Source organism: Rhinopithecus bieti, unplaced genomic scaffold, assembly GCF_001698545.2.
Source record: "Rhinopithecus bieti isolate Rb0 unplaced genomic scaffold, ASM169854v2 scaffold_364, whole genome shotgun sequence".
Lineage (NCBI taxonomy): Eukaryota > Metazoa > Chordata > Mammalia > Primates > Cercopithecidae > Rhinopithecus > Rhinopithecus bieti.
This window is the reverse complement of record NW_016803104.1, coordinates 921316-934742: the sequence shown is the minus strand read 5'-3', so window position 1 is coordinate 934742 and position 13427 is coordinate 921316. Positions and strand designations below refer to the sequence as shown.

The following is a 13427-nucleotide window of genomic DNA, read 5'->3' as shown; positions in this document are numbered from 1 at the left end:
TGCCTTTAGATTATTTCATTATATCATTGATTAAGTTGCCATTGTTATTACTTTATAGAAGATTTATTCTAATCACTGTGCTTTTTTCCTCTGGCAGCTCTTTCAAACATTTGATTGGAGGGCTAGATGATGTTTCTAATAAAGCATATGAAGATGCAGAAGCTAAAGCAAAGTAAGTGGATTTTTTCCTTTGGCCTTAATCTTGATTGAAAAATGATTTTGAATAGAAATAAGATCAAATATTTTGTTGGACTTGACACATCCCAACACTCCAACAGGAAACAACTAATTACTTGACAGACAAAAGAAGCAAATTCTTCAAGATAATTATTACATGATACGTTTACCTAGTAGTATGTCTCTCTTCAAACACAAAACTTTAATTTTGTGATGAAGACAATCTCAGGAAGAAAAAATGCTTATTTTAAAATCTAATATAAACAATTAAATGTAAACGTGTTATTTGTCCTCCAGAAAATACTTTCTGAACAAATGGTGGTTGTGTTCCACAGTTACCTGTCGAATTGTATCAAAAATAATAAGGCTAGAAATATTTCCCTGTGCTAATTCATCATTACTTTGAACTTTGATGTTACTATATGAGAATGATATGAGATGGTAAATATCCCATTAATTATGATGTATACAAATACAATTCTTTCTACAAGAATAATTTGATTAAAACAATATTTTTGACAAAGATTTAAAGTAAGTTGATATTAGCTTTTCTGCAAAATTATTGTTATTTTAAAATATCAGTAATCTATATAATCCTCCCCTCTTTCCCCAATGTAATCAGTATTTAATAGCATATAGCATACCTAAAGGATTAAATTGACAACAGTTAGCATTAAACAGATAGTTCAGGGCCAGAATTTGATCCATTGGTTTTGTAGTAACCTAAAAATCGAAAGAAGTAAAATAATTTATTTTGCTTTGAGACTCCATGAAGATGAAAAGTTTGTCCTATAACTAAAATATGAATAATTATATTCCATGTTAACCTAATAAAATTATGTTATTTTCAAAGCTATATGAAAATATTCACAATTTCTCCTCTGTATCCTCTGCATAGCCCTAAGGTCGAATGCCTATAGTGCTTCTGCTAAGGTTTGCTTAGGAAGTTACACAGGCCAGTTGTAATACCAGACTCCATGCAGTCACTGAGACTGCTTATGTTCTGGATAATTAGTATTAATTGTCCTGGTTTATTTCAAAAGGCTAAAATGCACATTGGTATTCAGTTTAGACTTTAGTTTCTAGTATTAATAATAATTCCACCGAGGTGGGAAAAGGTGCCATTTAAGGTACCTTATCAGTTTTTAAAGTTATAAAATGGCCTTTGTTATGGCCTATGCTATTCCTATTCCTGTAGGAATTTATTTTGGTATATGTTAAAATTCATACTTTTATAATTTATGTCAGCTTTTATTTTCGTGTGTGTGTGTCTGTGTGTGTCTGTCTGTGAGTGTACGTGTGTATGTGTCTGTGTGTGTATCTGTGTGTGTCTGTGTGTGTGTCTGTGTGTGTGTCTGTGTGTGTCTGTGTGTGTGTCTGTGTGTGTGTCTGTGTGTGTGTGTGTGTGTATTCTGTTAAGGGTCTCATTGTTCATTGTATATATACATCTCACATATAATTTACATATAGTATATATGTAATTTTATATGTATTACAATTTATATAATTATACTCATACAGTATTAAATATATGTATATGCATTATATATATATTATATATAAAACAACTGATGGTAATCTTAAAAATTCATGTACAATCCAGTTAAGCAACTATTCTTAGTTACTAGAAAATTCAAGAGTCTTGTAGACTAATGTATTTTGTTGCTTTCCTATTAAACTTTGAAAGTTTAATCTCGTTTTTCTATTAAGATCTGGAAAAATCTTCTAATGGATGCTTTTGTAGAACTCCTGTTTATTCCACTTAAAGTTGAGACCACTATCATGCTTCAAATTTATCAGTGATGGGGAAGTGACTGAGTTAGTCATAGGTTTCTCAGTGTCCTATTGACTTTATAAAGATAACTGTGTGTACATCTCCTGAATTCTGGCCATTCACTGATTCACTTGCACATACTTCAATTAAAAGTAGTAAGCAAGAAAAACTGAAACAATCAAATTCAGATATTCAGACAATTAGAGGTAGGTATGGCAACAATTCTTAACATTGGAAGAAAATCAGTCAATATGAAAAACATGAACCTGAATGAAGGCCAGAAGTCTTGGGTTCTGCTCCTGGCTCTGTCATTACCAGACAAGTGATTTTGGTCATGAATCTTAATGCCTCTCTCTCAGTCTCTGTTTTCACACTTTTAAAATGGCATTTTTGAGATTTAATTGATGGCAGTGTATAAAAATACTTCGCAAATTCTAAAGGCTATAAAAATATGTCACTAGGCTCATACCTGTAATCCCAGCACTGTGGGAGGTCAAGGTGAGTGGATCACCTGAGGTCAGGAGTTCAGGTCAGGATCACCTGAGTTCAGCCTGGTCAACATGGTGAAACCCTGTTGCTACCAAAAATACAAAAGTTAGCCAGGCGTGGTGATGGACACCTGGAATCCCAGATCTTCAGGAGCCTGAGGCAGGAGAATCACTTGAACCTGGGAGGTGGAGGTTGCAGTGAGCCAAGATCACGCCATTGCACTCTGGCCTGGGTGACCAGAGCGAAACTCTGTTTCAAAAATAACTAACTAACTAACTAAATAAATAAATAAATAAAGTATATCACTAGAAATAACTAGAAATATACCTTAGTGCATTTGATGTATAATTGAATTTACAGATTCCATGTCTATTATGTTGATCAATTTTACTTGGACAAAAAGTCTTTAATCTTATGTAAGCAACATACTTTTACTTGAGTAGCATATTATGAAATTAAACCTTGCTTAGAAAACATTAATAAAATTATTTTTAATAAAACAGTAACATTTGATTAAAAGAGACTTCAATTCTAATTAAAGAAGAAAGAAGAGCAATGAAATGACTACCTACATCAAAGTAGTTTCAAATATTGCTATTTGGAACCATTGATTTGATAGATTATAATATAGCCATTATGTTTATACTTTTTCCCCCAGTTTTACTGAGGTGTAAGTAAGAAATAAGAATTGTATACAATTAAAGAGTATATGACATGCTCATTTGATATGTAGGAATACATTGTGAAATGATTATCACAATCAAACTAATTAGCACATCTACCACCTCATATAGTTACTTTAGTGTGTGTGTGGTAAGAACACTTAAGATCTACTGTCTTAGCAAATTTCAACTGTACAGTTTTGTCTGAATTTTCTGCTCAATTCGCACTAAATCCAAATGAATGTATAGTCCATGTTTTTTAATATTGATTATTATTTAGAAAATGGTAATTGCTTGATGAAACATGTCTAAAACCTTTGATCCAAATTCTAGTGAGGCTGATAATGTGACCTTTATTCCTAAAAACAGCCAAATAAGTAAATAAACAAATAAATAAATGCTGGAGGAGTTATTGTTGTGTCTTATACACTGTTAGCATTTTATCATCTTCTAATAAATAATTAATATCGGAAGATTTCTGAAGTGTAAGATATCTCTTAATTAGGTGTCCTGTCACTCAAAGAAGGCAAACTGTGAATTATTCCCTAGAGAAAGCTTTCTAGTTGAACTATCAAGTTTAAAACTCTATTTGAATTAGCATTGTTGTTGTTTCTCCCTATTGAATTTCTTCCCCTTAACTGCTTGATACTTTCACTTTGTATTTAAGGAATTTATAAGGGTTGCTAATACTGCAGGGGCTAGGAACCACCTCTAATTTGTTTAAAATCTGGGATATTTCTGTTAATGCCTCTAAATTTTTATAAGGATCACAATATCTTGACCATTTAGAAAGACAAAGTTAAGTTGGCTTCACTTTGTAAGCTTTATTTGTTTAAGGTCTTCTTGATGTTTTGCAAAACCTACGGAAGATAAGATTAATATTTCTGGTCGGGCGCGGTGGCTCAAGCCTGTAATCCCAGCACTTTGGGAGGCCGAGACAGGCGGATCACGAGGTCAGGAGATCGAGACCATCCTGGCTAACACGGTGAAACCCCATCTCTACTAAAAAACACACAAAAAACTAGCAGGACGAGGTGTCAGGCGCCTGTAGTCCCAACTACTCGGGAGGCTGAGGCAGGAGAATGGCGTAAACCCGGGAGGCGGAGCTTGCAGTGAGCTGAGAAATATATATATATATTTCTTAAAACTCAACTAAAATGATTATGTTAGTTATCCATGGGAAATCATTATTGATATTATCTCATTGACTATGCCTATTTGGGTAAGAAGCGAAAAAAAGTAGGACTGACTGTAAATATTGATTAAGTTGAGACATTTAGAAACTTCAGTGGTAGCATAATCAATCTCAATGGCAGAAAGATTTCACAAAATGTACAGACCATCCCAGCAAAACTACACCAGGCACTCAGCTCAGATAGATAGTCTAGGAAGATTGGCTTGAGAGAAATGTTCCAGTAGAAGTGGTTCTCAAAACTCCTCTACTGCAGGATAGGTGCCCTCAGTCTGTCTCGTGAGATATATTTTCTACAAAGATATTTGCTCTTGGCAGAAATTTTGCCGATATGGCATGCTTCTCTTGATTGCTGCTAATTATCTACTGAGGGCTTCTCTTTTTAAAATAGGAAATTACAATCATGAAGACATTAGAAGAGGCAACATCAGATCAAAGTTAAGGTTCACTGAACTTTATTTGGAGAAGCAGGTAGCATGTGTGATGAGAGGTACATATTTTCTATTGATAATATGTATTCATTCATTTAATAAACATTTAGAAATTTACTTATGATGAGTCAGGCATTGTGCTTTATAACGTGCACACCAAATAGAAAACACATTTCCAATACCAAGGATCATCTTACAGCTCAGTAGGGAAGCTGGTATGTAATTCAATGAATACTTTCACTATTTGGCTCTAAGAATAAGTTATAATAATTATTATGAAATAATAGTATTTGGATATAAAGTTAATCTCTGTATTGAAGCCTGTCTTATAAAAATCATAACCATCCAGAAATATCAAAAGAAAAATTAAATATCTTATTTTGTTAAATATTTCTGACATATGTGTATAGCTTGTATCTTTGATGTCTTAATTGCTGAACAGTCAGCAGTTACAGGCAAAACAGCTATTTCTTCAAATAAAAAAGCATATATGTATGTCTATATATGTCTGTACATGTGTATGTGTACACGCACACACACACATATATAAGCCAAGATAGAGAAAGAAAATGAAAACAATCTAAACCAAACACAACTGCTATTACCTATCTTTGTATTTTACAGTTGTACTTACAGTGCATTTTCAATTTTATATCTTGCTTTATTCCATTTAACATCTGTGTTAGTCTGTTTTGCATTGCTGTAAAGTAATACCTGAGCCTCAGTCATTTATGAAGAAAAGAGGTTTATTTGGTTCATGGTTCTACAGGCTGCACAGGAAGCATAGTGCTGGCATCTGTTCTTGGTGAGGCCACTGGAAGCCTCCAGTCATGGCAGAAGGCAACAGGGGAGCAGGCATACACATGGAGAGAAAGGGAGCAAGGGAGATGCCAGACTTTATTAAACCACCAGCTCTCACTCTGTGAACTAAGAGAAGGAGCACTCACTTATTATCATGGGGATGGCACCAAGCCATTCATAAGAGATCCACCCCCATAACCCAAACACCTCCCATCAGGCCCAACCTCCAGCACTATGGATCACATTTTAACATGAGATTTAGAGGGGACAAATATTCAAACCATATCAGCATGTTCATATTATAAACATTTATAATACTATTATATACTCTTCATGAAAATCATTTTAATGGTACCTGACAACCCAATGAATAGAAACTTAGACTTCTAGACTGATTCAAGTTGTAGCCTTGTTGATTCAATGTATTTTGCTTTTAAAGGTAAGATCTCAATTACTTTTAAGGAAAAAAGAAGCACCAAAAAACAAAACACCTTCGAATGCATTCCATCTAGCAACGCTTCTCAAACTACTTTGTGTCATGACATTCACAGAAAATCAGTACAGCATTTTGCACTAATTAGTTCAGCTGCCCTAGGCTCCATCCTTCAGTTTTGAAGGCTAATGAGATTCATACCTAAGCCCTTCAATGGGAAGTTCTGACAACTATATGACTATAGATGTGTAAATGCACTTAGTTTTTATCTAGATTTATGATGCCCAATATTGTTCTTTATTAACTCCTTCTCTTGTCAAAATCTATGTAAAGCCTCCAAATGAGCATGGACAGATTATTTTTAATCTGTAATATCCCTTGGTATACACAAAGGTTTAAAGACTCCTTGCCGTGGCTCTGCAGTCCCTTATGCACCAGCATCACCCATGTTCATTCACTTCTTCATATGCTTTCATCTATTCAACAGTTATTTTCTATGTGCCTACAAAATGCTGCATATAAAATAATGAATAAAATAGATAAGTTTCTTGCCTTAATGGAGCTTATGGTCCAGTGGGGGACTGAGGCATATGTTAATCCTTCTGGGAAGTCTTCTTAGGGGAAGTGACATTTTAACTAGTTGTGGCCTGAATTCTGAAGAATTAGCTGGTGCTGGCTAGGCAAGAATTAGTTGGTATTAGTTAAGCAAGGAGGTACGGAGAACATTCTAGCTGGAGGAACAAATGGAAAGCATTCTACATAGAGGAACAGCATGGAAAAAGCCCTCCAAGTAGGAAGCAACATTATATAGCCAAGGAACTAAACTAGCAATATGTCTGAGACCTAGAACGAAAGAAAGAAGGAGATCAGAAAGGAGAGAATGACAGAGACCAAACCTCACAAGGCTTTGTAAGCCACATTAAGAAATGGGGAAATCACATCAGACTTCTAAGCTGGCAAATGAGATAAGTTGGTTTATATTAAAACTGGGCACTCTTGTCTCTGTGATGGAAGGGGTGTACATTGAAAGCAGGGAGAATAATCAGAATATTTTTCATATTAAAGCTGATAGTAGACAGGAATAGAGTGAGGACAATGTGAGTTAACAAAAAGCACTTGAGAGATATTTAGGTGGCGAAGCCAGCAGGTCTTCAGAAAATAGATATAGGTGGTGAAGGGGGAAAAGTTCAGGGAAAATGCAGAGTTTTGATCTGAATATTGGAGAGAAGTGATGGAATTCACTAAGGTAGAGAAGGATTATATGGTTCCCAGGTTTGGAGAGTAGGGTGATCATGAACTGATTTTTTTTTTAATGAGGTACTTTTGAGATATGGTTAGGCAGGTCTGGTGCTCAGAGAAAAGATTGTCATCAATTTGAGAATAATGAATATTTAGATGGTAGACAGAAATTGTAGCTGTGGATGAGATAGAAATTAGAGAGTGAGAAGAGCATGGGACTGAGGATTGATTCTTGAGGAATGTTAGCATTTAAAGGTTAGAGAAGAAAGAAGAATTTGGCAAAAGTTAAAGAAAGAAAGCTTGTAAGGAGAGATGAAAGGTAGAAGGAACACCACATGCACAGAAACCAAGAACAGACTATATGTTTTAGTTTGTTCAGGCTGTTATAACAAAATACTGTAAACTTAGTGGCTTATAAACAGTAGAAATTTATTCTGAGTTCTGGAGACTGTGAAGTCCAAGATCAAGGCACCAGCAGATTAAATGTCTACCCATGTCCTGGTATATAGACAGCTGCCTTTTCACTGTAACCTCACATGGCAGAAGGAACAAGAGCTCTCTGAGGTCTCTTTTATAAGGGCACTAGTCCCATTCCTGAGAACTTGCCCTCATGACCCAATAGCCTCCCAAAGGCTCTTCCTCCTGACACTATCACAATGGGGATTAGATTTCCACATACGAATTTAGGTAGGGGGCAGTGCACAGTCTATAGCAGTGTGCTTCAAGAATAGGGGAAGAAACAATGATATTATATGTTGCTGAGAATTCTAGTATGTTACTTAACAAATTGGATTTAGCAAACCAGTGGGTTCAGTTTCATTTCACAATGGAGTGGTAGGGATGGAGCCCCCCTCACAAAGACTACAAATGAATCTGATTTTCAGAAATAGGAGTCAATAAACTTATACCAGATAATAAGACATTTTAAGTAAAATCGCCAAAAATGTGTAAATGGAAGATTATGAATCTTCAGTATTGATGGAGATGTGAGCATGTTAAATCTAGTAGAGAAGAGAGTTTGAGACTGAGCAAGTGGGTCTCAGGTCCTTTTAACTTCATGACAAAGGCAGACCTCTTCAAAGGTTAACAGTGAGACCATCTCCACAGATGAGATTTATACCACTTTGTCATGTTATTTCTTGGTTAAGAAGGTCATTACTCTTCAGTCTTATACAAGGTAGCATTCCCTTAGTTTAAAGTATTGCCCTCCCTCCAAAGAACCTATAAAATATTAAATTCTCCTAAGAGGAATAAGAAGATTTTCTTAATATTGTAGTATAAATTTGTACATAAACTATTTTTCCTGCAAGGATCACGTAAGCCTTCCTCTGAGGACAAAGAAGAGAAAAGGACACTGAGAAAGAAGGCCCAAATTTGCCAAAAACTTAATAAAATACACCTTGTGGTGACCATCTTGTTCTGCCCTACTTTCCTCATCATGCACCTAAATTGTTCACATATTCTCTGTCTTGTCCCCCAAAAAGGACATTCATAATAGATTCATATAATACAGGAAGAAAATATTAGAAGTAAACAAGAAAGATGTATCTATGGTAGTGAACCAGAGACAAGGCTAGTATGCAAAACAGGACCCTTATTAGTGCACTGACAAGAGAGATATTCACAAAAACATTAGTGCCTGCAGGGCTGGCTCTCGCTTATTGCCACTAAACAATGAAGTACCACAATCACGCCCCTCTCCACTCCATTGACATTCTGCAAGAACTGTAGGGAGTATTGCCTACCTGTGTACCACTCTTTTGGCTCTTTGATGGAATAGTCCTTAAATATTTTACTTCTATTTCTGTAATTAGTCCTCACTGATTTAAAGCCCTCCTATTTACAAATTTATTTGCAAAGAAACGTTTAAGACTTTCTGATATTTTCAGGATTACTGTTGGTGATGAGTCTTGTTGTTTGACACAATGTGACAGCAATAAAAGATGTTCTCTCATTACATTTCATTAGCAGAGGCAATCCTTTGATAACTGATTCTGTCTGTCACAGAGAGGTTGCTCTTCCAGCTTCCAGAGAGAACGGCTGCTGTTGTTCAGGCCTTTGAAAATGCACTCATCACATGCCTCTCAAAGCACATGAGGCTATATAAATCAGGACCTAGGTCTGCATTGTTTGGTAACATCTTCTGAAACACCTCAGGGTCAGCTAGCATCTAGCAAACAGGAGGTTTCTAAATGCACAGTTGAGTACACAGGGGTTACTGTTTTGAACATGCTGACTTTGAAATTTGGGGCTTTCTTATTGGTGTGGGTTTTTCGTTTTGTTTTGTTTTGTTTTTGCCTGACATTTTCAAGTAAAGATTCTGATATTCCCATAATCTTATCAACAATTTACTTAAGACAACTTGGTCTTGATCTAAGCAATTCTTGGGGAAATGATCCTGGAAAATTATTTTCCCCTATGGAAAGAATTCAAGTGAGCAATATTCTCTTCCAAATGGGAACTATATGTCAATTAAATAGAAAAAAACACTGAAACACTGAGAATGGCATTGTGAAATAGCAATCCAACCAGAATTAGAACTTGCTGACCATCTGCAGGGTGAGTAGTCAGAAGGCAGCCCCATTCTCTCAGCAATAAAAAACACTTTCCATTTTATTGCAGGGCAAAATATAGGGGACAAAAAAAAATTCAGCAGTTGGCCCTGAACTAAAAAGCTGGCTTTCAGCCTTTCAAGAGCTGTTTTTGTTTTAAATTCAAGTACATGTAATCAGACTAGGCAGAAGTATAGAATGGTTTCTAAGGCCACCAATGCTGATAGATTAATACTTCGGCATGATTTGTGGCTACAGAGAGTATCAAGGTACAATGCTCTTTCAAGTTCAGTGAGACTGATTCAATTGCTTTTTTAAAAAATGATTTTCAGGACAAAACTCGTCGGCCTTGAATAGAAGTATTTTCTTTTATTAAAATTTTAAAACTCTCAAAGGCCGTTTGCTAATTTTGCTCTGCAGCGCTTATCTTTGAGACTCCCTAGGTAAGAAGACTTTATAAATGTGAATCCCAGTATGTCCTTGCATGCAGCCTTTTCTAATCGACAGAGAAGAGGAATACAGATAATTGAAAATTCTAGTGCTGCTGACTTGCTTGGAGAAAACAGACAAGCTACTTGATTGCTGACTCTGTTTCCTTCTTCCAAAAAATAAAGATGCTTCCTTTCCACCATTGCTGCATTAAGTAATGGCAATTGAAAATTGCTTTCAAAATGTCAGGAGCTCTGTAAATTGTGTGGATACTTTGGTCTTGTATGGCAATTACCTTAGCCTCTCCAGAGCCCCCAAAGAACAGCCCAATACATGTTTCTTTCCAATAGCTTGATATATAAAGCCTATTTACAATAGAGTACGTTTTAAAAGCAGAAAAGAATAATACCTTTTATATCCCTTTGTGTTCCCAGTAGTTTCATTTGAAAAATAATTATCTTTGTCTACAATGCCTTTTCTTCTTAAGTGAAGGCAGTCTCTGTTATTGGAGTGAATATAGCATGTAGCATAATTCTAAAACTGCTTTGCGAGTAAGATTGAGCCATTCTAAAGAGAAAATGTTTAAACCTAGTGAGTGAGAGCAAAGCTAGAAGTGCTGAAGGGCTCCCTCTGATGAGTCCATATATGTTTACATAGTGAGTAGTAGCAGTAGTAACTGGGAGTTTGGAGAGCAAGCTTTGGTTGCAACACAGCCACTAACTTCATGTGAACTTGAACAAGCACCCTGGGCCCCTTTGACCCTTTTCCCCAAACTGTAAAAACAGCTTGAAATCCTTTCTAGTTTTTGGCTAGGCTTCTAAGATGCTTAGAATGTGCACATTAACAAGACATTCTTTTGGAAGCGTAACTCCCTTTTATAGAAACAATATTTTTGTCTTTGCTGATTTTCTAAATTTATGATGAGGATATCTGACTGTCAACAGAAAATAGGCTCTTAAGGATCATGGAATAATTTATAAGTCTATGTTGTAACAAAGGTTACTAAGTTATATGTCCTCATAAAATATTGCTGTTAAGGACCTTGCTTTATTCAAAAATTTTTTATCAAATTGTGTAGTATTGCTTGAAGCTCATTTTGATAATTCATAGTAATTAAGTAAGCCTTTAGAAAAGCATTTTCATTTTCATCATTATACAATTTTCTTTCAAATATGGCATTTAGATATGATAATAAGCCCTGCTATCTTTCAATAAAATGCCATTAGAAAATTATAGATTACCTTTGAAACTAGAAAACATTATACTAATATTTTTCCCATGAATCCTTTTAGAAAGAAGTGATTTTTAAATAATGGATTTAAATAGTAGCATAAATTGTTTTGATACAATGACCATAATATACTATATGAATTTACATCTTTAACTTGCTATTTGAGGAAGATGAGATGTAGAAGTGAAGCATGACTGGTGCTCAAAGACATTTACATGTATCACACCATTTTCCTCTAATGCATAAATTGCAAGCATTAGTCAACTTTATACACTCTATTAATTACTTCAGGCAGCCAGCCTGTTCCCTAGTATATCAGACACAGAGAGATAAAAGACAAAAGCTATTGCTCTAATATTCAAAACCTGTCCAAACATTTTAGAAAACCTAGATACATTACTAATTGAGCATATTGAAGAGTAATAATCCTCATGTCCTTGAAAAGAGGATAAGGCAGCTTCTTAAAATGATGAATTTAAGACCACTTTCAGTTTAAGGACCTGGAAAAGTATGAGTCATTGAGTCTTCAACTAATTACTCATCAGTTTTACTAAGTTTTTTTTGTTGAGATGACCCTGAAAATTTGGTTCAGCCCAGTGTGCCCATGATGCTAGTAAAATTGGCTTGTCAAAATGTCACAATATCTTTCAGGAAGTTGTTTTTCCAAATCTAGTTCTCTTGCTCACTATGCTAGTAATCAGGGTTTTTTTTTTTTTTTTGTTGTTGTTGTTGTTGTTGTTGTAAACTTCTCATGACAGGTGACAGGGTGACAGGACTTATGGTTTTTCCTTTCGAGCCCCTTAACTTTATGATATTACTTAAACAATTAAATTAATGATGAAGAACATGCTTTAGTCTTTATAAGAATTCTGCATTTCACATGAGCTCCAGAAAGTTGCCTTGAGATTAAAAAAAAATAAGGGCCATTGAAGAGGTGACACCTTTATAAGCAGATGATGCTTTTTTGAGTGACAACAATAGCTAGGAGAGTATATCAGTTTCTTTCTTCAGGAAGTTGTTGACATACACATTGATTGATATTAATATTCTCTTCTGCACTGACATGAGTGATCAGAGCAATAACTTTATATGCCAATGAATAAAGGCGAGCAGGGAAAGAATTTAAGAAAAAAGGACAATAAAGAAGCATAATGGACGATAAGTGTCCAGTAGTGAGATTGCTGGATCATATAGTCGTTTTCTTTTTAGTTTTTTTCATGAAACTCCATACTGTTCTCCACAGTGGATATTCTAGTTTACATTCCCACCGACAGTATACAAGAGTTCCTTTTTCTCTGTATCCTCACCATCATTTGTTATTTTTTGTCTTTTTGATAAAAGCTATTCTAACTGGAGTAAAAGATATCTCAATGTGGTTTTGATTTGCATTTCCCTGATGATTGGTTATGTTGAGCATTTCATCATATATTTGTTGGCCATTTTTATGTCTTCTTTTGAAAAATATCTGTTCAAATCCTTCGCCCATTTTTTAATCCCGTTGTTTGTTTTTTGCTGTTGAGATGTTTGAGTTCCTTGTGTATTTTATATAGTAATGCCCTATTGGATGAATAGTTTGCAAATATTTTCTCTCATTCTTTAAGTTATCTTTTCACTCTGTTGATTGTTTCCTTTACTGTGCAGAAGCGTTTCAGATTGATATGTGTATTTGTTTGTTTTCACTTCTGTTGCCTGTGTTTTTGAGGCCTTATTCAAAAAATCTTTTCCTAGGCGGATGTCCTGAAGCATTACCTCAGTATTTTATTATAAAGTTTTACCGTTTGGGGTCTTACATTTACATCTTTGATCCATTTTGAGTTTTTTCCTTTTTTTTCTAGGGGGGAGTGAGAGATGGAAGTCTGGTTTCATCTTGCATATTGGTATCCAGTTTTCCTAGCACCATTTATTGAAGGGACTGTTCTTTCCCCAGTGAATGGTCTTGGCACCTTTGTGAAAAATCGGTTGGCTATAGATAAGAAGATTAATTTTGAGTTATCTAGTCTGTTCTATTTTTCTGTCT

The 13427-nt window shown here is 35.1% G+C and overlaps 1 protein-coding gene across 1 annotated transcript in view; it reads left to right on the top strand.

Moving 5' to 3' along the window:
• Nucleotides 1-13427, top strand: part of LOC108543404 (cGMP-dependent protein kinase 1-like) — a 161999-nt gene that overhangs the window by 30326 nt on the left and 118246 nt on the right. The window contains 1 exon segment of the mRNA XM_017893900.1: nucleotides 98-172. The gene's annotated coding sequence lies outside the window, so the exon portion shown is untranslated.